Below are 26,691 nucleotides of genomic sequence, written 5' to 3'. Positions count from 1 at the left end.
TGGTAAAAAAAAAAATGATGATGATGACTCTCTGCCAAACACGTGAAAACCTGGCAAACAGGCGCCTCTTGTACTCAAGCACTCCATCTATCAACACAACGTTGGCATTTCCCACTTTCAAGTATCTTTTTCTTTCGCTTGTACATATTTTCAGTCACTTTTGTGACATCCTGGTTCGTTGGAACCCTCATGACTTGAAACAAATCAATGTCCTAGTCTTAGGTTACTTGACAGAGCACATAACATATCCTAAGCAATGTCAACCAAGTCATTATTCCATCAGTGAAACCTGGTCAGCCACTCCGAGTTAGTTACCTATCTCCTGACTACTATAGAGTTTTTATCACTGAGTTTACAAGCAAAACAACATGACGAAGAACAATTACTAAACAGTTTGAGCTATGAATGGAAAATTTTATTTGTATGCTATCTTTTATATTGGTTTTCGATTATTGTCCCTTTGAGTAACTCGAGGAAGTCTATTGTGACTAAGAGAAGCAAGGATTGGGGGCATAATATTTTCTTTATTTTCTTTTTGTAGGAATGATCTCGATGATCTAGAAACATATAAATTAGCTAGGTGTCTGTGATAAGAGCCTTCACATTAAGGTGAAATTGCCTCACATACCTCGACTCCACTTATTTATATGCTACAAGGAGGTCCATGTCATTTCTTTGTCTGTTTTGAGGGAATTTCTTTATGATGCAATTCGGGTCCCTGCGAAATTTGTCCAAGGATATGAACAAACAAACAAAAAAGAGTCATTGCAGACAAGATAATTAATATTGCACATTGAAAAAGAAAGGAACTCTACCTTGCCTGTTGTGTTCATATGCTCAGTGATGAATCTTAAGTATTTTAAATCCAGTGACTAGGTTTAGGTTGCATTTTGCATATCATTTTGCATTTCATTCTGCATTTTAGTGAATCTAGGATGATTTTGGTGTGATAACAATAATCTCTTTATCTTCAAAATGAGAGTTGAAAGCATCATCATTTCTTACGCTAAGTGGTCTATTTATCATTATTTCTCCAATCGAGTACTTGTGTTTTGAGATGTTTAGCTACGTACATAACATTTCATATAGATTCATTCATTTTATTATTAATCATTTGCATTCATCTTATTACATTAAAAAAAAAAAAAAAATTGCACTGCTCATTTTCATTCATTTATTTGCATATGAAAATAAACAAAAACATAGACATCCATTATCATTTGTAATACATACATTCATGCTGAAAAAGAAATGCATACATATAGAATAAAGCATATAGAAACATCTCATTATCGAATTGACACAAGTACAATGAAGTCAAATCGGATCTCGTATATATATATCATCTCAAGTCTAAGAGTACAAAATGATGTCCAATGACATGTACAAACTCCCATCGAAGCAAGAATCGTATAGGCTACAAAAAAATGGGTGTGTCTACAAAAAAATATCCGAGCTACAAAAAGAATAATCTAGTTGGTACCCTCTCCCTCATCGCCTGGTGGAGGAGGAGGAGCCTGATGCTCGAGATCCTGTCGAGGTGCTCGCGCTCCCTCCGTTCTCGCCATATACTGCACTATACGCTGCTACATAATAAGATGTCCTACTGCTCTAGAGAAGGACCTCCTATCGTAGAGACTCTATCTCTGCTCTCGACTCTGCTCTCAAGGCCACAATCTAGCAATCACGCTTAGTCCTCACCTCAGCTAGCTGTCGGTCTCGCTCTGCCAGCTAAGTCTGCACCACTAACAACTGTGACTGTAGCTCTGCAAGACGTGCTCTCATTGACCGACCCGTGTCAGCCCCCTGCTCTCTCGCAAGCTCTCTGCCACCATCTCCACCACCATCTCCACCTATGGCTCTGCCCTGCTCCTCTCACTGCTGACGGACCTACCTCAGAGTTGCTCACTCCTCCTCTCCCCCACCCAACCTCACGCCTACTCTCCCAAGGGATCCACCCTCACCCCTCTGTTGTCCAATGTCAGCTCACACTCCACTGATGTTGGCACCAGGATCACCACCAGTCTATCGTGGAGCATCTAGTCTCTAGCCCTGTCCCTGTCTATGACCCTGTCTTTGTGCCTATCCCTATGCCGGTGCGGGGGCATCATCCTCCACATCCTCAATATGAAGAGCATGCTCTCCAGGATCCGTAAACTGAGGGAATGGATGCTACTGCAAATAATCCCTGTACTAGGGCAATACCCCTGCATCTTCTATATCCTCCAGGTAATCCCATCTTAGGCGGTGTAAACCTGTCAGCTCCTGCATAGCCAAGGCATAAGATATCCTAGGTGCCCAACCCTGCCTCTCCTCGTCAGCATACCTAGAATATGTTGTAAACTCCTGTGAGATCCCTTGAGGCTGGCCATATTGCCTCATCACTCATGACATGATGAATCGCTCCACCACAGTCTACGATCTCCCAATCAGTGGGCATGTGACAAATAGATCTTTGTGCACTGCTCGCCAGTCATCCCATGGCTCTAAACCTCTATATGGTCACCATACAATAGCTATCAAGTCATCGAGCTGCCATCTCCAGAAGTCTGTCTTGCCCAGATGGGGCTGCGTAATATATCCAGCATATCTAAAGATGACCGACTGTCCTGGCTCCCTACTGTCTGTCACTATCAGCCGACACATGGGAAGGTGCTCCCAATCCCACACCTACAAAATGTACACCCCAGCAACCATGCTCCGCCCCTCACTATAAACGATCTCATGCATCTCTCGATACATATGGGCCAGTAAGAAAGAACCCTAGCCAAGTCTCTGAGGGGACTCTATCAATCACTCGAGCATCCGGCCCCATCTGCTCTAGAAACCCTGTTGCCCTCGGTCTGGCATCAAAAAGCACCCAATAAACCCTGCTAGGACACATGCCAGCGGATACTCCTCACTCTACCTGCTCATCAGTATATCCCAACTCATAGAACGAGTCAAGATATCTGGATCCCTGAATACATTCCACAGTGCCTGCAGTCTAGGTAACAATGCGGTATCATAGTCCACCTTATCCCCAGCAAAAGGGATACGAAGGATCTTGTACATATCCTCAGGAGTGATGGTCAACTCCCCAACTGGCAAATGAAAGGTATTATGCTCCAAATGAAATCATCCTACCAACGTCGTGAGCATCCCATGGGTCACACGGATATCAGGTAACCTCATCAAATGAGTCAAGCTGCATAAATCGACATGAGCCTGCTCAACCTCAGACAAATCTTGAACTAAAGCCATTGTGGGTGGATATACACATCTGAAGAGCACAGGAGATAAACAAACCTGCAAAACCCAACAAAGAACATCAGAAAACATTCCAAATTAGCCTGCAAGAGAAGTTAAACATCATGCAAATCCAAATAAGTTAAATACAAAATCAAAATTTCCTGTTTACACTTTCAAAAATTGTCACTGTTTTTCGAACAACAAAACACACTTAAACAGCATTTCATACGAGTTAGGAACGGCTCTCATACGAGAAAATAGCCCCAAATGACAAATTTTTATACATTGCACGACAAAATGGTCTTTTAACCGACATGTCGTACGATACAAGGGTTGCTCCCGTACGACAATTCTAATGGGTTTAAATGATAAAACAAAATTTGCCAGTTTCTTGTACGAGACAGGATCCTACCTCGCACGATAAACCGAGAAACCCGACCTAAAACTCATCAAAAACGTGAAAAATACACAAAAAAATTCAAAATTGGAAACATAAAGAGGCTAAAGATCGATCACTTACCGCTGGCTCGTAGTTTCGGGGTCGATTATGTCTTCTCTGGCGCTCAAATCGATGCTGACGAGTAGGGACCACCATTTTTCTTTGCAGAAGGCTTTTTGAATTTTCAAACTTGGAGGGTTAAAATGATTTGAAAATGACACTTTTGTCCTATATATAGCCTAAAACCTAATTTTTCAACTTGCTCCGATGGACACGAAAATTGTACCCTTGGCTAATGTGCCTACTCTAATTCCATTTTTGGGATCGAAATCAAAATTCGAGATCGTCTTGCTAGTCAATTTCACAATTTTGACCACTTAGCATTTTTTTTTCATTAATGCTCATTTGTTCTTCAAATTGTGCTCAATTTCAATGTTGAATCTTAATTCAATTTCAATTCTACCAGTCAACTCTACGCTCAATTTCTCATCAATCATTGCCAAATCTTTAGAAAAATCCTCAAAATCAATTTGTGCTCAAATAACTTATTTTCGCCAAACAATTGCCTATAATCAACTACCCTCTCTATCTTTCGATTTTGCTCCCAAGGGGGCATACTCATGACCTTATGACTTCACATCTCATAAGTCAAGAATTTTTTTTCAAATCTTCATCAAAAATCGAGCAAAATCTTTCCAATTAAAGGAAAAAATCCTTATGGCTAAGGGGCATCTCAACTTCATCTCTTCACATCAAGTTGAGATCTCTCGATCATTTGAATCAATCAATCGCTAGGGACATATTAGTTTCATCGCTTCAAATCAAGTTGATATTTGTCTTTCATCTGAATTAATCTCTTAACATTAATCAGTTTCATCGCTTCAAATCAAACTGATTATTCTTTTAAACTCAATCAAAAGTTTAAAGAGTTTCTTTGGTCATTCTAAATCTAAGCAGGTGTTCAGTATTCGTTTCTTGATCAAGCTAGACGGTTTATTCTTCACTCATCGTGTCTTGATCAATCAAGTTCAAGATCGATTTTTATCATCATTCACTGTATCTAAAGATCAATCAAGTTCTAGATCAGTACGATCCGTTTCTTGATCAATCAAGTTCAAGTTCGGTATCTTTGTTTTCTATCGTTCCTCAGTTCAATCAAGTTCAGGATCGGTATCACTTTAATCAGACCTCATTTAGCTTTGTCTCTTTGAATCAATCTAACACCTCGCTTTTTATCTAGTTCGTGATCAATCAAGTTCAGAATTGGCATCTCCTAGACATCACACATTCTTTGAATCAAAGCGCTGCTCACACATTAATTCAAAGAGGGGCAAATGTAATACCCTAAAATTGGTCATCTAAACCATGGGCCCCTAATCTCGACAACATCACCAAGGTCCTAACCAAAGGCAATTAAATCAATCTTGAGTACATTATTAATTCTTTAATTATCAAAAATCACATGGCAAATAAATCACTCAATATTAATTAAATATTTATTTAATTAATTAAATTATTTCAAGAATAATCATTTTGATCAATTATCCCATTTTAATTTATTAAATATCTTTGCATATTTAATTAATTAATAAATTTGCCATTCAATCATGCGAAAGGATTAATTTATTACAAAAGACGAATTAATTTATTACAAAGAGTTGAATTGAAACAAAACAAAAGTCAAAAGAATTGAATTGAGAGAGAAATCAAACTTGAGATATTATTTCTTTTTCTAAATTTAGAACTTGAAATCAAAAAAACAATTTAATTGAATTGTTGAATTATTCTCTAAAATTGGAACTCAAAGCTTTTCAGAAAAAGAAGTTTAGTCGCATTAAGAAAACTCTTTTCTTGATTAAATTGAAGAATTATCTATTTTTATCAGATGTGCATGGAATTAATTTATTATTATCTTCCAATGCAACTTGGACTTCTAATTTGAATGCATTTTAATTAAACTATAATTGGAATCTATCTCAAGGTTAACTCAACCTGATTTCTCAATTATTTTCAATTAATCCTAAATTGAGCTTTTTGTAATTCTCTATAAATTCAGTCTTCAGCTCTCATTCCAATTCACCCCAGAGATTTTTGAGAACACGCTTGGAAATTATTATCATGCTAATTTCGCTCTAGAGTCATTGAAATCATTGTGCTTTTTTTTAGATTACTTGCATCCATTTTACATTCATTATTGCTTGCATGCATTGTTGCTTGAATTTGCTTGAATTATTCATCCATCTTGCATCCGTATAGCTTAATATCATATAGATTAAATTCTTCATCTTGGTGTAGTCTAGTCACTGGTATTGCTTATAAAAATCTGAGAGCAATCTTATACTTGCATCTTTTAGAAGGCAATTAGTCGCTTTGCTATGGTTTATTTCTTATTGATTATTGATTACTAACCATGCATATAATGACTTAATTGAAGTGTTGTGCTTGCAGCTATAGGTTCACTTTTTCACACACACAGTACACACTTGAGAGGGGGAGAGAGGGAGACAATACACATACATACACACATATGTGTGTATATATATACTTAATATATTATATATTATTATATACGTATATAAATATTATATATTATATGTATATACACATATTATATAGGAACTGTTATCCTCTGTCAAATCCTCTGTAGGAACTGGCATCAGACTAGTTATCCTATGTTTGCTATTGAAAACTTTTTTGTCTGCCACCTCAATTGTCTTTTCAATTTCATCTGGGGCAATAGTAACACAAATAGATAATAGCTCTTGAATTTTAATATGTTTATCTTCTTGCATAGCTGATAGACTTCTAGCATCTAACATATTATACAATTCAGCCAGTATTTGATTTTCTATTTCTATTAAGGCTTTCTTATAAATATCCAAGTATAATAGGACTCCTTCCTCTACCTCTCTTTGTTCATCATCCTCTAAGTGTTCATAATTAAATTGAACATTCTTCGACATGCCATCTTTAGTGATTTCATCTACTAATTCTGCAAAAGTTTTAGGTGGTATGATAGTCACATTACCAAATTCAATTGCTAAGTCGATGTCACTCTTCTTCTTCCTGTTTGCAGTACCGGATGCAACTGTAGGTGTAGATTTTGGTGCTTTCTTCTGTGCCGGTATTTTGATTGTAACCTTCCTAGTTGGTTGCTTCTTAGCTTTTTCCTTTGTTTCCTTTGGTTTCTTCCTAACAACCCTCTTAAATGCCAATGGTGTGTTATCCTCAGATTTTGATTCTACGGTAACAGGCTCAATATGAACTTTAGGAATCTTCCTCTTTTTACCTTTCTCTGGGACAAAATCAATTAATGATTTGATGTCCTTTGAGACCTTCTCCACAAATTTTCTTACTTTTCCTTCCCGCTTCTCTCTTTTCTTCTGGTTGAACTCTGTTTTAACCTCTTGAGTTTTCTATTGTGCAGTACCATAGGGTTTCTCTGCCTCATCAAATGGTGCATCAATCAACTTTTTTGCATAGGCATCTAGAATCTGTGCATCCACCTCATAGCCCATTTCTTCAATCCAAATCTTTTGGGGCTTAACTGCTTCCATAAGTGTCTCATCCTTTTTTACCATGAAGCATATGTCAGTTGAATATTTTTCTACAATATGCTTAGGTACTTTTACCCTAGACCTCATAGATTTTTTGAATGCTTTAAAATATCCCCATACCTTATCATCTCTTTGACTTCCTAAAGCAACAATTGACTGTTACAATTATCTCCCTACTGGGATATCAAATGCCCATTGCCTCTAACCAGAACTGGGTGTATCATTCATGAAATATAACATCAAGCAAACTATCAAGTTGCCATATCGAAATGTACCCTTCTTTTCACCCTTAATCTTCCCTAGGTTTATTAACAACTCATCTAGCATCCAACCGCATGGATCTAATTTTACATTCTCTCTCATCATTTTTTATGCAGCTAAAATGCATAAACTAGAAACAGAATTCAGTCGGTTTCACTGAGTTACCTTATACTCGATGATCATGCTACCAAATTTGCAAATTTGATGTCTGTGTCGGTGATAGTGCTCACTTTCATGGATCTTTTGTCAAATATCACACTGGTGATCTTTCTCACAAAATCATTTGAGACCTTCTTGTTTGGATGTTGCCCAATCGATGGTAAACCAGTGATTGCCTGGATGGCTTCCTTGGTGATTTTGTAAGGTTTGTTCAGCCATATAAATTCCCCATGTACTCTGCTCTAAACATATCTGATTATCTCATCCTCAAATTCTGGAATATCCAGAATATTGGTAAACCCTAGGTCTTCAATATGCTTGTATGTCAGTTTGATCTTTCTAGATTCTCCCATTAGTTCACTCATATACATGCCCTTAATTTCTAAATCTCCCAAGTCCTTGATGTGATAGTGAATATATGCCCTAACATCCTCTATATAGACAACTCCCTCTGGAATGTGAGAAAATGCTCCAACCGAATCTTCCAAGGTAGCCACATGTGGATACGGCTTGAAAATTGGCCTAAGGTGGGCCTTGACCTCTACTACAGTTGGTTTTACAAAAAAAATAGGAATAGATGATGATCCTGCTTCCATGTTTAATGATAAATACCTTTTGATTGCTCTCGGTGAAAACCTCCAATGAATTCTTCCAAATGTTGGTTTGATCACTCAAGAAGAAATCTGATTGCTCTGAACTACCTTTGATCACACTTAATCACTCTGAATTGCTCTGAAGTTTCTCTGAATGCAAGGTGATTAATAATGAAGTGTACTCAACCTTTTAACCTTTGAGAAAAACCCTACTCTTCCATTGACATAAATGACTGTCAATGAAAGATATCGGATCTTGCTCAAAACATATCCATATCGGATAATCATCTCCAATATCTGGAACATCTTCCAAAACTTCTTCCCAAGGCATATGCAGCATCTTCATGAATTTTTCCTACCCCTAAGGCATCTACCTCAGTTACCAAATGAGCTACCTGTCGGTGCAGGAGCAACCTCTTCTGCCAGATAAGTAACTCTTCTGCCAGATAAGTAAATGGGACATTCCCATCTGATGATTGTTCTTCAGTCTTTCTAACCCATCTCTGAGTATGATCATGTCGGATTTAACTAACCTTCTCTTTCCCTTTCTCATTTGATCCTCCATTACTAACCGGTGGATTTCTACTTCTATAGAATTTAGCAATATGTCCAACCACATTACATGCATAACATGTAATATTGTTCTTTTGAAATTGCTTTGCTAAAACCGATGAAATTGCTTGACCTGCATTGATTAGCCATGTGTCCAAATTTTCCACATGCATGGCATTTAACATTCATTCTGCAATATTTTGTTTTATGACCAAACTTATTGCATTTAGAACATTTACCGGGAGCATAATCAAGGTTCTGATTTTCTCTATTTCTACATTGCCTAGCCATGTGACCAAATCTATTGCAAACAAAACATCTACTATTGAATTTATAAACATTAAATTGCCTTACCGGTGCCTTATGGTTTTGATCTTCATTAGCAGTACCAGAACTTTGTCCTTGCTAAAATCCAAGTCCACTGGAATCTCCAATCTACCTTTGTCTCTTCAATAACTCATCTATTTGTGTTGAGCTAATCTTGAATTTTTCTTTATACTCACTTGCAGTAGTTAAATCTTCTCTCAGTATTATCATTTGTCTCTCAGGCTCTTGTTCATTACTCTGGGATTGTACCAAATTAGTTCTCAACATATCATTTTCATGAACCAACCTACCACATTCTTCAAATTTATTCTTCAGGGATACAACAAGATTTTCTTCCTTCTTCTTTTTGTCCTCAATCTCCTTAGACATCCTCATAGTTATAACTTGCATTTCATTCTTCATAACCATGTTCTCCTGACTCAATTTCTGACATTGTTCCTTAAGTGCATCTTTCTCTTCATCATCTTGACTTTGCAAAATTTTCTTCCTCCTAGCTTGAACAGATGATAGCCTCTCTTGTAGGACAAGAATGAATTCCTTAGTAGAATTTAATTCATCTTGTAACTTAAAGTTCTTCAACCTTTCAGTATCATAATCTTCAAGTGCCATCTCAAGTTGGTTCTCCAAAGCCATATCCATATATTCCGGTTTCAGGATCTTCCTCAAGCTGTTAAACTTCCTTTGAGGTACAAGGCTCTGATACCAATTGTTGGAAACCAATAACATTGAGAGGGGGGGTTGAATCAATGTTATATCGAAGTGATAAGTTTTAGCCTTATTAAAATATGCATACACCAACCAGTATACTGGTACATACAGAATTGAAATAAGTAGAGAAACCAATAAGCCAATCACATAAATGAGAATCATAACACATATATTAATACATGGAAAACCTCAAAGAGGAAAAACCACGGTGGGATTTGTGACCCACAATATCAATCCACTGGGCATATGAAGAGATATTATAAAATATGAGGGGCTTGCACTTGCAGGAAGGTTTATAGCCTAGAGCACACTGCTCAATCACAAAAGGAGCCTCACTGACTACATAAAATTCCAAACTACAATTCGGAGAAGTGTGAACTACTAAGATAGCATCTTCTATACCAGAATATAGTTTCGGTTTAAGCTCTGTCTGTTCCGGTCTGAATCCCTAAACCCTTTACCAGAATAACCCTTACAATAATTTCCTCACATACATAATCTCTCTGAACTATTTTGCATCATATTACATTCGCATATCCATTATCTCCTATCTCATGTCTCTTGTGTGCATATCAAAATGATCTATTAAACTATCCTATATACCCTATATAAATTTACATGCCTTATGTCGGCTTACAAAGATATATACAATATCAAATTACATTTCGGCCAGATAACATAAATGCATAAACATTAAAATCAATTGCCGATGCTGGATCCAAGATATGTCGGCCTCCAATACCGATAACCTTTACTAAACCATGTCATCTTGCATTCCTGGTAACAAAAGAAATCCTTCTGTCATGTCGGTGTTGGTGCCAGTGTTAGTGTAGTATCTATGAAGTGCTTGTTGGTACACCATAGAACCAAAACATGAAGCCGGAAAACAATACCATGTTGCCATCAATGACAACATAGTGAAACCAACTAATTGAGTGTCAATTGCCAACAGGTGGGAAGCCTACCCATAGTCAGATAATACTTCTATAGTAAGTATGTGATTACAAATTAAGGGGCATGCACTTGTAGGAAAACCAACAGCCTAGAGCACACTGCTCATTACAAAAGGAGCCTCACTGACTACATAGAAATCCAAACTACAATCCAGAAGGAAGAATGAACTACAATGGTAGCATCTCCTATGCTTGAGTAGAGTTCCGGTTAAGCTCAATACCGGGGGACTAAATCCTCTTACATAAACCCAACTCGATCACCAATGATCGACCAAATCCACTACATGAATTATTATTACATTATTCGCTCCTTACATATCTATATCCCTTACATATGATCTATAATGAGATCTTACATCATATATATACAAACCCTCAACCACAAACAATAAGGTCAGCCACCAGACAATAAAGCAATTACATATTTAGAAAACATGTCGGCTTGAGACCAAACAAATAATATCCAACCCATAAGACATCTTGGAAACACATCAAGAAGTCCAATCAACACGTTACATTAAGTTGGACCATAACGTAGATAGTACCAGACCCAATTTAGGTCCACACATGCTAAACCAATGATCCCAATCAGCCAAGTCTCGAACACGATCACCATCAGCATTCTGAATCTCTACTAGAAGCCACACTAGCACCACTTATGCATAACATCAAAGACCTTCATCAAAGCTCTACCGGTGAAACCCTCACTGGATTAACAAACCAAGCTTACCAGCATACAGGATAGCATCCAATCACCAAATCAAAACCAATTGACTAAATATGAATCTGAGTAGCATGAATAGAAGATCTAAGCCAATTCCAAAAGCCAAAGCATACCGGGTCATCATGATCTAATCCAACCAAAAACCAAACAACCTGCTGGGACCAGAAGGATACCGGTAAATAGCCAAAACAACTAGTGTTGTCATCAATGACAAAAAATCAATGCAACACATAGTCAATTCCTTCAAATGACCAACAATATCCCCCTTTGGCATTGATGACAACACTAGATGTGAAAAAAATCCAAGTGCCAAGAAATACCAAATAAATCTCCCATATAAGAATATAGCAATGAAGTTCCGATCCATACTATCCCTATAAATGATATCACAATTAAGTTATGGAAATTTCTCCCCCTAATATATATATATATATATATATATCTCCTTAAGTTTTTCACATGAATATCTCTCCCCCTTTGACATCAATGCCAAAAATCTGACATAAATATCAAAGCAAAAATGTAAACCACTGAATCAAAAGGCTAACTACTCCCCTTGAGTAGTAGCATCACCACATCAATCCTAAATGAATAATATCTCTAATAATGCATACCGGGCTGATGCCAAATAGCATCAATCAGTTTTCTGTCGGAGGGGCAGAAACCCCTAATCTATCTCTGAGGTACTCAAATGATTCTTTAGGCAAAGGTTTAGTGAAAATGTCTGCAATCTGCTCTTTGTTGTTCACATAAACCAATCTAACTTCATTTTCTTCCACTTTCTCCTTCAAAAAGTTATACTTGATAGATATGTACTTTGTCTTAGAGTGAAATACAGAATTCTTTGATATGTCTATAGCAGCAGAGTTATCACCAAAAATAGCTACCAATCCATTGCAATGTACTTTTATGTCCTTCAACTTTTGATTCATCCATAGTACTTGTGTATAGCTAGTAGCAATAACAACATACTCAGCTTCAGCAGTAGATAACGAAGTACATGATTGTTTCTTGCTAATCCATTAAATAAGTTTCTTTCCAAGAAACAAAGCTCCACTGGAAGTACTTTTCCGGTCATCAACATCACCTGTCCAATCTACATCTGTATATGTACATAAAGTAAAGTTGTCATCTTTAGGGTAACACAAACCATATTTAGATGTACCTTGTTAGACAGTTCAAATAACCAGAAGACAACTAAGACGGGGGGTGAATAAATTGTCAAAAAATACCACAACATTTAGCAATTAAAACTTTAATACCGTAACCCAAAACATTAATACCGGAATGCTTAAACCAAATACTAGAACACCTTTTAAACCAATTAAGCATAAACAATAATCAAAGAATAAATACCATCCACATGACACCAAGATTTATACGTGGAAAACCCAGTAAATGGAAAAACCACGGTGGGAAGCCTACCCAAAGTCAAATAATACTTCTGCAGTAAGTTTGTGAATTAAAATTGAGAGGCCTACACTTGCAAGAAGTCCAACAGCCTAGAACGCACTGCTCATCACAAAAGGAGTCTCACTAACTACATAGAAATCCAGACTACAATCTGGAAGAATGAATGAACTGCAAAGATAGCATCTACTATGCTTGAGTATAGTTCTGGTTAAGCTCAATATCAGAGGGCTAAATCCTCTTACATAAACCCAATTTGATCTCCAATGATCGACCAAATCTTCTACCTGAATGATATTACATTATTCACACATTATATATCCATCTTCCTACCATGACCATGATCTACAATGAGATCTTACATCATATATACAAACCCTCAACCATAATCAATCAAGTCGGCCACTAGACAATAAACCAATTACATAATTACAAAACATGTTGGCCTTATACCAAACAAATAATATCCAACTCATAAGATATCCTGGAAACACAACGAGAGGTCTAGTCCACATGTTAAATTAAGTCGGTCCATAACCTAGATCAACTGTGACCCAATATAGGTCCACACGCTAAAGCAATGATCCCAATCCGCCAAGTCTCAAAATGTGATCACCATCAGCATTCTGAATCCATACTAGAAGCTACGGCAACACCACTTATGCAATTCATCAAGGATCTTCATCAAAAGCTCTGCCAGTGAAACCCTCGTCAAAACCACAAACCAAGCTTCCAAGCAAGCAGGATAGCATCCGATCACCAGACCAAAACCAACTAACTGAATATGAACATGAGTAAGCCAATTCCATAACCAAATCATACCAAATCATGTCGGATCCAAACCAACCAGAAACCGCTTAACCTATCGAGACCATAAGGGTGATGATAAATCATCCAAAATAGCTAGTGTTGACATCAATGACAAAACATCAATGCAACACATAATCAATTCCTCCGAATGGCCAACAGTCTCCCCATTTTCCATTGATGGTAACACTAGATGTGAAAAACATCTAAGTACCAAGAAATGCCAAACAAGTCTCCCCCAATGGAAGACAACCAACAATCTCCCACTCAAAGATATAGCATTGAAGATCTGAAACAAAGACCAAACTCCCCCTATAAATGATATCTTTGTCAATCTCCCACTCAAAGATATAGCAATGAAGTTCTTAAAAAAATATCAAACTCCCCCTGTAAATGGTATCTCTGTAAAGCTCTGAATTACACATATATCTCTGCCCCTAATGTATAAAAACTCCTTAAGTTTTTCACATCAATATCTCTCCCCCTTTGACATCAATGCCCAAATTCTGACATAAATATCAAAGCAAAAACATAAACCACTAAATCACAAAGCTAACTACTCCCTCTGAGCACTAGCATCCCCACATCAGTGCCAGAATGAATAATATCTTTGATAATACTTACTGGACTGATGCCAAAAAGCATCAGTCAGTTCTCTGCTGGAGGGGCAGAAACCCCTAACCTATCTCTCAAGTACTCAAATGGTTCTTTAGGCAAAGGTTTAGTGAAAATATTTGCAATCTACTCTTTAGTTTTCACATAAACCAGTCTAACTTCATTTTCTTCCACCTTCTCCTTCAAAAAGTTATACTTGATAGATATATATTTTGTCTTAGAGTGAAATACCAGATTCTTTGATATGTCAATAGCAACAGAGTTATCACAGTGAATAACTACTGGCCTAGTGCAATGTACTTTGATATCCTTCAACATTTGCTTCATCCATAGAACCTATGTACAGTTAGTAGTAGCAGCAACATACTCACCTTTAGCAATAGATAAAGAAGTAGATGATTGTTTCTTGCTGATCCATGAAACCAGCTTCTTTCCAAGAAAGAAAGCTCCACCGGAAGTAGTTTTCCGGTCATCAACATCCCCAGCCCAATCAACATCTGTATATGCACATAAAGTAAATTCATCATCCTTAGGGTACCATAAACCATATTCATATGTACCTTGTAAGTATATAAAAATTCTTTTCATCGCACTCTCATGATTTTTTCTAGGATCACTCCGAAATCTAGATGCAATACAAACAACATTCATTATGTCAGGCCTAGTCCGAGTCAAATAAAGCAGACCTCCAATCATAGATTTGTATCTTGTAGGATTTACCGTTGTAGAAACATCTTTCCTTGTCAATTTCTCACTTTAACCATAGGAGTACTTACCGGTTTAGAATCTCTCATGCCAAAATTCTTCAACAATTCCCTAGCATACTTAGTTTGACAGATGAAAATACCTTTGTCAGTCTAAGTAATCTACAAACCTAATAAAAATTTCATTTCCCCAATCATAGACATTTCAAATTGTTTCTCCATATTTTTAGAAAATTCCATGCACAACTTATCTTCACCTCCAAAAATGATGTCATCAATAAATACTTCAATAATCAGTATATCATTATTAGTGACCTTATAATATAAAGAATTGTCAGCATTACCCTTAGTAAAACCAAGCTTCAAAAGATATTTATCCAACCTTCCATACCAAGCTCTAGGTGCTTGTTTCAATCCATATAAAGTTTTCCTTAACCTGCAAACCATGTTTGTATCATCTGAAAATGAAAAACCATCAAGTTTCTCAATATAAACTTCCTCATCAAGATCCCCATTCAAAAATGCACACTTAACATCCATCTGATAAACCTTGTAGTTTTTATGGGCAGCATAGGCAAGAAATAATCTTATAGCTTCAATCCTAGCTATAGGTGCAAAAGTCTCACCATAATCAATTCCTTCCTCTTGAGAATATCATTTACAAACCAATCTAGCCTTGTTCCTTACAACTTGACCATCCTCATTCAATTTGTTCCTAAAAACCCATTTAGTTCTAATAACATTCTTATTTTTAGGTCGGGGAACTAAAGTCAATGTGTTATTCTTCTCAATCTGATCTAATTCTTCTTCCATAGATTTCAATCAACATTTATCTTTACATGCTTCAATTACTAATACAGGTTCAACTTGAGAAATTAAACATACCTCATTAGTTGTCAGTCTTCTTCTTGTTATTACTCCATTGTTCTTATCCCCAATGATCTGATCTTCTGAATGATTCAATCTCACATACCTAGGAGTCTTTCGACTCTTTGTTCCTCTTCTTGGTTCTTCAGTTACTATTGAATTTTCTAATACTATCAGAGTAATTGGTTCAACACTTTGTTATGGTAAAGATGCTACCGGTTCAAATATAATCATTTCCACCACCGGTTCTTTCTCATAAATTCTGATTTGACTTCTATTCAGCTCATCCACCTTGACATTAACACTCTCCACAATTCTCTGCAATCTCTTGTTATAACATCTATATGCCTTGCTTTCATTAGAATAAACAAGAAATATGCCTTCATCACATCTAGGATCAAATTTTCCAATGATATCATCTCTCCTGATATAACATTTACTACCAAAGATTCTAAAATACTTAACTACCATATCTTGCATTTGTGCCACTGCTTGATCATAAGACAATAACGGACCTAAATGTGCCTGATCTCTCACTATCCATGCATACATCCCTGAGCCACATGGCATCTGTTGTATCCTGCCAAACTGCCTACATACTATGTCAATCAACTGCCACTCAATAACATATGGTGTCTGCCCAATCAGATACCTACTCTTGAATACATATGGCATCTCCATTGCGTCATCCTCCCACTCCTCACAATCTTGGTAAGGCCTCCATACCACACTGTCTACCTCATCGATCACTTAGCGCCTATACTCTAGCCTCCCAATCTATGGTTGGGAAGTAATCATATCATATAAATGCACATAATTGTGCCCATGTCCCCTACCTCTAAAGTGTATCGGTCATGTAATCGGAAGATGCTCGTATGCCCATACCTGTAGTAATGTCACTCCACACCCCAATCCCATTGATCCATGATACACAAACTAATGCAGCTCATAATACAAGTATGTCAATAGACACGACCCCCATGCAAACCTGATATGCTCAGTCACCAATGTCTCCAAAGTCCTCCCCCATCCCACAACCAACCCTCATGTCGTCCTGTTTGGACAAAGAAACCCACCAATAACTCTTGCCAGCATTGTCGGTAGAGCCAATCCTGTAGTTGTCATGGTGTCCCAGGCCACATGTCATGCCCTTATCTCCAGTGTTGGATCCTAGAACACTCATCTCAGTGCCTCCCTATCTCCCTCTCAATCGTAGGGAACCAACTCCCCATTGATCGGTATCCGCAGTATCCTGTACACATCCTCTAAAGTGACTGTCATCTCATCCATCGGTAAATGAAATGTGCATGTCTCTAAGTACCATCTCTCGGCTAATACAGTCAGCAACCCCATGTTTGCCCAAAACTCAGGCATATACATAATATATCATAATCCCATGGCCTCAACTATTGCTCTATCCTCCAATGTCAACTCTGGTCATAACCCCTGAGTTGAAGGGTATCTCTCTCGTGACTCCAGCATTGGTAGGTCCTCCTATAGCCAAGCAAATCAACTATGTCAATCCTAGTAGTACTCCCTGTTCATCACAAAGTGCTAATGTTTTATCCTAGTGCTTATATTTATCATATGGCACTATATCCTAGTAGTACTCCATGTTCATCACAAAGTGTTGCTTTTATCTTATCTTGTAGGGAACCTACTTGAGTGTATCCTCTTGAGTAGCTTATCTAATTGACAATGTATGTTCTATCACAGAATTGTCAATTTTAGCCTAATCCAATTGACAACATCTGTTCTATCATAGAATTGTCAATTTCTTATGGTACTCCATGTTCATCACAAAGTACCTTGCTCTATCCTATCCTAGAGCCTCTGCTTGAGTGTATCTTCTTGAGTAGTTTCCTGATTGGCGACGTATGTTCTATCACAAAATTGTCAATCCCAACCCTATTCGTTATCGTAGTCTTCCCTAGAGGACCTGTTTGAGTGTATCCTCTCAGCAACTTATCCAATCGACAACATATGTTTATCACAAAACTGTTGATTTGACCTTGAAGACGCAAACACTCTTTTCCAACATAAATGTGTTCTAAACATGCATAAATGTGCCTTCCTTGCACAGACGTGCCTGGAACACACAGACCTACCTATATCTTGCACAAACATGCTCGCATTTGTCTTAGACGCCTTTCAAATCATAGACGAGTTTAGACCAAATACAGACGTGCCTAACCTACCCAAACGCGCTTGGCATCGATGCAGACGTGCATTAACATATTTTTCCCCGCTTGATAATTTCTACGACATACCTAATATGCATTTATTGACCTACCTAAAATGCATTTATGACAACAATTAATGCAACAAGGTGCAAGGAGGTTTTGTGGTACTCATTGGCTCTCTTGTATCTGTAGGCCTCTGATATCGGTGAACGCAATCAAATCTATGAACCAGTTCCATCACTGTTGACTGCTCTTTGATCTCTCTACACTCTGATCTCTTATGTGTGTGGATGACAATGAGGATGTTTTCCCTCGTAGTCTATCTTAGATGCTACCCTAGCCCTAGTCTCCTGGGTCATTCTTTTTTATCCTATGACTTTGTCACTCTATCCTATCTTGTCAGTCCTTTCTAGCCTTTTTTTCTTATCGAGAGATTGTTTGTGATCTTTTTAGACATTTTCATCTAATCTCTCGAAGGGGTGTATCATTCTCATCTTGGGGCAACTTTGTATCAGTTCATCGTATCTTCTTTGAAACAACACGACAAGCTACATTGTCTCAAAGAGGGGCAAAATGTAGACACCTAAAATTGTCCTGTCTAATTAAATAAATATTTTTATTTATTTTATTATTTTATCCTATCTTCTATTAATTAAATAAATCTTTATTTATTTAATCAATTCATTTATCCTCTTCTAGCCTCTTTCCTCATTTAAATAAATACTTTTATTTATTTAAATTGTCATTTTCCTAAATTAAATAAATATTTTATTTATTTAATTGATCCCACTTATTCTATTAATTAAATAAATCTATATTCATTTAATTAATTCATTAGCCTTTTCTACCCATGACACGTGTCATTCATCTCTTAATTCCTACACTACCTACCCTCTCATTATTTAATTATTTCCTCTACCTACCCTTTAATCCTAGCTGACCATCTATCTTTTGCACCTCTTAATCTTATCCCTTCATTTCTTACAATGTCTTCTATATAAGAGGATGCTTCTTTCATTATCAACCCTCCTAAGCATTCTAATCAATCTTATACAATCAAGCCTTTTTGCGATCAAGCTATCAACCACATTTTTCATTCTTTGTTGAGCTCTTGTGCACACATAAAATCTGAGAGCAAATATATCAAGGAAGATCAATGAAGATAGGAAAAATGGAGATTCAAACCCTAGTGGACATGTGAATGGTAATTTTGCTTTATTTTTGTTTTTTTACATGATCTTAGGTATCTCTATTGGTATTGGTGAATGTTTATTGTAGGACTTAGATTTTTTGTGGTTGAATCTTTGTGGTTTTACAATAGTTTATAATCACTTTTCACCATATACAATATGTACTCTGTTGAATGTATAAACCATTGTACTCACTGCTTCTCTCCAGTAGATATGAGGTAGACTAGCTTCCATCATCATTGTTCTAGCAGCATCCAAGATAGTTATGTTCTTCCTTTCCACAACTCCATTCTGTTGAGGTGTACAGGGAGCAGAAAATTGTCTCCTTATACCATGCTTCTCACAAAAGTTATTAAACTCACCGGATGTGAATTATCCATCATGATCTGACCTCAAACATTTAATCTTCAATATTGTCTCAGTTTCCACTTTAGCCTTAAAGATTTTAAACTTTTCAAATGCTTCAAATTTCTCCCTTAGAAAAGTAACCCACATCATTCTAGAATAATCATCAATGATTAACATAAAATATCTATCACCTTGAAAAAATTTAACTCTAGCAGGGCCACACAAATCAGTATGAATAAGATCAAGAACATCATTAGATTTACCTTGTATACTCCTAAAAGAAGTTCTGACCTGTTTACCCATTTGACATTCTTTACATACCGGATTATAGGGCTTCACAATCTTAGGTATATTTCTAACTACCTTAGTTGAATTGATCTTCACAATGCAATCAAAATTAATATTACACAACCTCTTATGCCATAGCCAACTCTCATCAATTTGTGCAATCAAACATGTCTTCTTACTGAAATTCAAATGAAATCTATTACCTTTTGTCTGTGTACCGGTTGCAATCTCCAAACCAGATCTGTTAATGATTTTACATTTTCCATCCTTGAACTGTAATTGAAATCCTGTATCTATCAATTGACCTACACTCAAAATATTATGCCTTAAATCTTCAACATAGTAAACATTATCAGTATTGTTCTTACCATCCAGTGATATACTTCCTTTTCCTTTGCTCATACATGCTTTTTCATCTCCAAATCTAACCAAACTGCCATCAAATTCTTGCAAAGATACAAACTTCCCTTTATCTCAAGTCATATGATGTGAACAACCACTATCAATTACCCATTCATCCTTGTCTTCAATTTTATCGGCAAGTGCCTTCTCTTCAGGTACATTCTCTTCCAGTGCTGGAACATCTTCCTTGATAGCTAGGAACACCCATTCCTTCCCATTTTCAAAACCACTAGCAGAGTCTTCTATCGGTTCATCATCAGAATTAGTAACACATTCCTCATACGCTATGCAACATGATTTGTCTTTCTTTTCATGTACTTATAATTGTTATGATATCCAGGGTTAGTCTTAAAAGATATTCTAACTCTTTCTTCAAATCTTGAGTTCCTTTAAGGACATCTAGATGCAAAATGACCAATCTTATTACATGCAAAACATTTAAAAGGTGCTTTTCCTTCATACTTACTTTCTACCAGTCCTTTAGGTATTCTTCTAGCAAATAGTGCTTCAAGTTGCTAAAAATCGTCATCTTCTCTCTTCATATCATCCAATTCCTTTGCATATAAAGCTTTCCAATCTTGCTTACCAATTGTTGATGTAGATGCATGAAAAGCATGTTCAGACTTCACAGCTCTAGAAGGTCTAGATCCTTCAAGCTCAAAAGTAGATAATTTCCCAACCAAGGTATCTTTGTTGATAGAAGTATTAGCCATTGTTGTCAATTCATTAATTGTAGTAGCCTTCATTTTGTAAGCCAGTGGTAGGGCTCTCAGAACTTTATAAACAATTTCATCTTCACTCAGAATTCCACCACAACATTGAATTCCCATAACAATCTCATTTACCCTTTACATGAATGCAGTAATCCTTTCATCTTCTTCCATCTTCAAGTTTAGCAATCTTAACTATAGGGTCACCTTCATTAAGAGTCTCCATCTTATCCCATATAGCCTTTCCAAATGATTTTTCAGTTAATCCCATTATTTGCTGATCAGAAAGTGCACACATTAGGGCTTCTCTTTCTCTACAATCATTCTCAAGCTCCTTATCCAATTTTTCTAGAAGAGGATTGCCAGATGCTAGATTATGAGGTGTAACACCATTCTGTGTGATCTCCCAAATCTCCTTGCCAAGACATTCTAGATGAGTCTCCATCTAAATCTTCCATACTGTATAATTTGTTCCATCAAGCCTAGGAATATCTCTCCAAAAGATAGCTCCAGATGAACTAGATGAACTTGAATTGTTACTTGCCATAGGATCTTCCTCAAGTAGTTAAGCTTTCTGCAGAGAAGACCAGAGCTCTGATACCAATTGTTAGACAGTTCAAATAGTCGGAAGACAACTGAGGGGGGGAGGTGAATCAGTTGTCATAGTTTACAAGAACATTTAGCAATTAAAACTTTAATATCAGAACCCAAAACATTAATACTGGAATTCTTAAACCAAATACCAGAATAGTAGTTAAACAAAATAAGCATAAACAATAATCAAAGAATAAATACCATCCACATGACACCAAGATTTATACGTGGAAAACCCAGTAAAGGGAAAAACCACGGTGGGAAGCCTACCCACAGTTAGATAATATTTCTGTAGTAAGTATGTGAATTACAATTAAGGGGCCTGCACTTGTAGAAAGGCCAACAACCTAGAGTGCACTGCTCATCACAAAAGGATTCTCACTGACTACATAGAAATCCATACTACAATCCGGAAGAATGAATGAACTGCAAAGATAACATATCCTATGCCTGAGTACAGTTTCAGTTAATCTCAATACCGGAGGACTAAATCCTCTTTCATAAACCCAATTCAATCTCCAATGATCGACCATATCCTTTTCATGAATAATATTACATTATTCGTACATTATATATCCATATCCCATACCATGACCATGATCTACAATGAGATCTTACATCATATATATACAAACCCTCGACCATAATCAATCAAGTCGGCCACCAGACAATAAACCAATTACGTAATTACAAATCATGTCTGCCTTAGACCAAACAAATAATATCCAACTCACAAGACATACCGGAAACACATCGAGAGGTCCAATCCATAGGTTACATTAAGTCGGTCCATAACCTCGATCAACCAAGACCCAATATAGGTCCACACCCTAAAGCAATAATCCCAATCCACCAAGTCTCGAACATGATCACCATCAGTGTCCTGAATCCATACCAGAAGCTCAACCAATACCTCTTATGCAATTTTTTCAAAGATCTTCATCAAAAGTTTTGTCATTGAAACCCTCGTCGAAACCACAAACCAAGCTTCCAAGCAATCAGGATAGCATTCGATCGCCAGACCAAAACCACCAAACTAAATATGAACATGAGTAAGCCAATTCCATAACCAAATCATACTAGAGCATGTCAGATCCAAACCAACCAAAAACCACTCAAACTACAGGGACCATAAGGGTGTCGGTAAAGCATCCAAAATAACTAGTGTTGACATCAATGACAAAACGTCAATGCAACACATAATCAATTCCTCTGAATGGCCAACATACCTTGCAAGTATATAAATTTTTTTTTCACCGCACTCTCATGATTTTCTCTAGGATAACTTTGATATCTTGATGAAATGCAAAAAACATTCATTATATCAGGCCTAGTGTGAGTCAAATATATCAGACCTCCAATCATAGACATGTATCTTGTAGGATTTATCGGTGTAGATTCATCTTTCCTTGTCAATTTCTCACTTGTAACCATAGGAGTACTTACCAGTTTAGAGTGTACCATACCAAATTTCTTCACAAATTCCCTAGCATACCTAGTTTGACAGATGAAAATACCTTTATCAGTCTGAGTGATCTGCAAACCTAAGAAAAAATTAATTTCCCCAATCATAGACATTTCAAATTCTTTCTCCATATTTTTAGAAAATTCCATGCACAACTTATCTTCACCTCCAAAAATGATGTCATCAAAAAAGACTTCAATAATTAGTATATCATCATCAGTGACTTTACAATATAGATTACTATTAGCATTACCTTTAGTAAAACCAAGCTTCAAAAGATATTTGTCTAACCTTGCATACCAAGCTCTAGGTGCATGTTTCAATCCATATAAGGCTTTCCTTAACCTACAAACCATGTTTGTATCATCTGAAAGTGAAAAACCATCACGTTTCTCAATATAAACTTCCTCATCAAGATCCCCATTCAGAAAGGCACACTTAACATCCATATGATAAATCTTGTATTTTTTATGTGCAACATAGGCAAGAAATAATCTTACAGTTTCAATCCTAGCTGCAGGCGCAAAAGTTTCACCATAATCAATTCCTTCCTTCTGAGAATATTCTTTATAAACCAATCTAGCTTTATTCCTTAAAACTTGTCCATCTTCATTTAATTTATTCCTAAAAACCCATTTAGTTCCAATAACATTCTTATTTTTAGGTCGGGGTGCTTCAATCCATGTGTTATTCTTTTCTTTTCTTATGTTTCAATCCATATAAGGCTTTCCTTAACTTGCAAACCATGTTTTTATCATCTGAAAGTGAAAAACCATCACGTTTCTCAATATAAACTTCCTCATCAATATCCCCATTCAGAAAGGCACACTTAACATCCATATGATAAATCTTGTATTTTTTATGTGCAACATAGGCAAGAAATAATCTTACAGTTTCAATCCTAGCTACAGGTGCAAAAGTTTCACCATAATCAATTCCTTCCTTCTGAGAATATTCTTTATAAACCAATCTAGCTTATTCCTTAAAACTTGTCCATCTTCATTTAATTTATTCCTAAAAACCCATTTAGTTCCAATAACATTCTTATTTTTAGGTCAAGGTGCTTCAATCCATGTGTTATTCTTTTCTATCTAATCTATTTCTTCTTCCATAGCTTTCATCCAACATTCATCTTTGCATGCTCGAATTACTGATACGGGTTCAACTTGAGAAATTAAACTTAGCTCATTAGCTATCAATCTCCTTCTTGTCATCACTCCATTGTTCTTATCCCCAATTATCTGATCTTCTCAATGATTCAACCTTACATACCTATGAGTCTTTTGGTTCTCTATTCCTCTTTCTTGTTCTTCAGTTCCTGTTGAATTTTCTGATACTGCCAGAGTAACTAGTTCAACATTCTGTTCCAATAAAGGTGTTACCGGTTTAGTTATGACCATTTCCATTGCTGGTTCTTGCTCATAAATTATGATTTGACTTTTATTCAGCTCATCCACCTTGACATTAGTACTCTCCACAATTATCTGCAATCTCTTGTTATAACATCTATATGCTTTGTTTTCATTAGAATAACCAATAAATATTCCTTCATCACATCTAGGATCAAATTTTCCAATGAAATCATCTCTCCTGATATAACATTTACTACCAAAGATTTGGAAATACTTAACTGTGGGTGTATTTCCAAACCATAATTCATAAGGTGTCTTACCGGTTTCCCCTTTGATATGTACTCTATTGAATGTATAAATTGTTGTGCTCATTGCTTCTCTCCTATAGATATGAGGTAGATTAGCTTCTATCATCATGGTTCTAGCAACATCCAAGATAGTTATGTTCTTCCTTTCCACAACTCCATTTTGCTAAGGGGTCTGGGGAGCAAAAAATTGTCTCCTTATACCATGCTTCTCACAAAAGTTATTAAACTCACCGGATGTGAATTCTCCACCATGATCTAATCTTAAACACTTAATCTTCAATCTTGTCTCAGTTTAAATTTTATCTTTAAAGATTTTAAACTTTTCAAAAGCCTCATATTTCTCCCTTAGAAAAGTAACCTACATCATTCTAGAATAATCATCAATGATTAGCATAAAATATCTATCACCTTCAAAACTTTTAATTCTAGCAGGGCCACACAAATCAGTATGAATAAGATCAAGAACATCATTAGAATTGTCTTTTATACTCTTAAAAGAGGTTCTAACCTATTTTTGCATTTGACATTCTTTACATACCAAATTATAGGGCTTCAAAATCTTAGATATATCTCTAACTACCTTAGTTGAACTAATCGTTACCATGCAATCAAAATTCACATTACATATCCTTTTATGCCATAGCCAACTCTCATCAATTTGTGCAATCAAACATGTCTTCTCATCAGAATTCAAATGAAATTTATTACCTTTTGTCTGAGTACCGGTTGCAATCTCCAATCCAAATCTATTAATGATTTTGCATTTTCCATCCTTGAATTGTAATTAAAGTCCCTTATCCACCAATTGTCCTACACTCAAAAGATTAAGTCTTAAACCTTCAACATAATAAACATTATCAGTATTGTGCTTACCATCTAATGATATAGTTCCTTTTCCTTTGATCATACATGCTTTATCATCTCCAAATCTAACCAAACCGCCATCGAATTCTTGTAAAGATAGAAACTTCCTTTTATCTCCAGTCATATGATGTGAACATCCACTGTCAATTACCATTCATCCTTATCTTCAATTTTATAAGCAAGGGCCTTCTCTTCAGGTACATTCTCTTCCAGTGTCGGATCATCTTCCTTGATAGCCAAGAACAAGAACACCCATTCATTTCCATTGCCAGAACCACTAGCAGATTCTTGTGGCGGTTCATCATCAGAATCAATCACACCTTCCTCATCCGCAATGTAGCATGATTTATCTTTGGTTTTCCTATACTTATACTTTTTTTGATATCCAGGGTTAGGCTTAAAAGATCTTCTAGCTCCCTCTTCAAATCTTGAATTCCTTTCAGGACATCTAGATGCAAAATGACCTATCTTATTACATGCAAAACATTTAAAAGGTGCTTTTCCTTCATACTTACTTCTTACCAGTCATTTAGGTACTCTTCTAGCAAATAGGGCTTCAAGTTGCTCAAATTCTTCATCTTCTCTTTTCATATCATCCAATTCCTTTGCATACAAAGCTTTCCAATCTTGCTTGTCGGTTGATGATGTAAATGCATGAAAAGTAGGTTCAAAATTCACAGTTCCAGAAGATCCAAATTCTTCAAGCTCAAAAGAAGATAATTTCTCAACCAAGGTATCTCTATTGATAGAAGTATTATCCATTGTTCTCAATTCATTAATCGTAGTAGCCTTCATCTTATAAGCTAGTGGTAAAGCACTCAGAACTTTAGAAACTATTTCATCTTCACTCGGAGTTCCACCACAACATTGAATTCTCATAACAATTTCATTTGCCCTTTCCATGAATGTAGTAATCCTTTCATCTTCATCCATCTTCAAATTTTCATATCTCACCTGGTAACCATCAAGTTTAGCAATCTTAATAGTAGGGTCACCTTCATTAAGAGTCTCCAACTTGTCCCATATAGCCTTTGCTGATGATTTGTCAGTTAATCCCATTATTTGTTGATCAGAAAGTGC

This window comes from Cryptomeria japonica, chromosome 2 (genome assembly GCF_030272615.1).
Source record: "Cryptomeria japonica chromosome 2, Sugi_1.0, whole genome shotgun sequence".
Lineage (NCBI taxonomy): Eukaryota > Viridiplantae > Streptophyta > Pinopsida > Cupressales > Cupressaceae > Cryptomeria > Cryptomeria japonica.
This window is presented reverse-complemented; position numbering follows the sequence as displayed.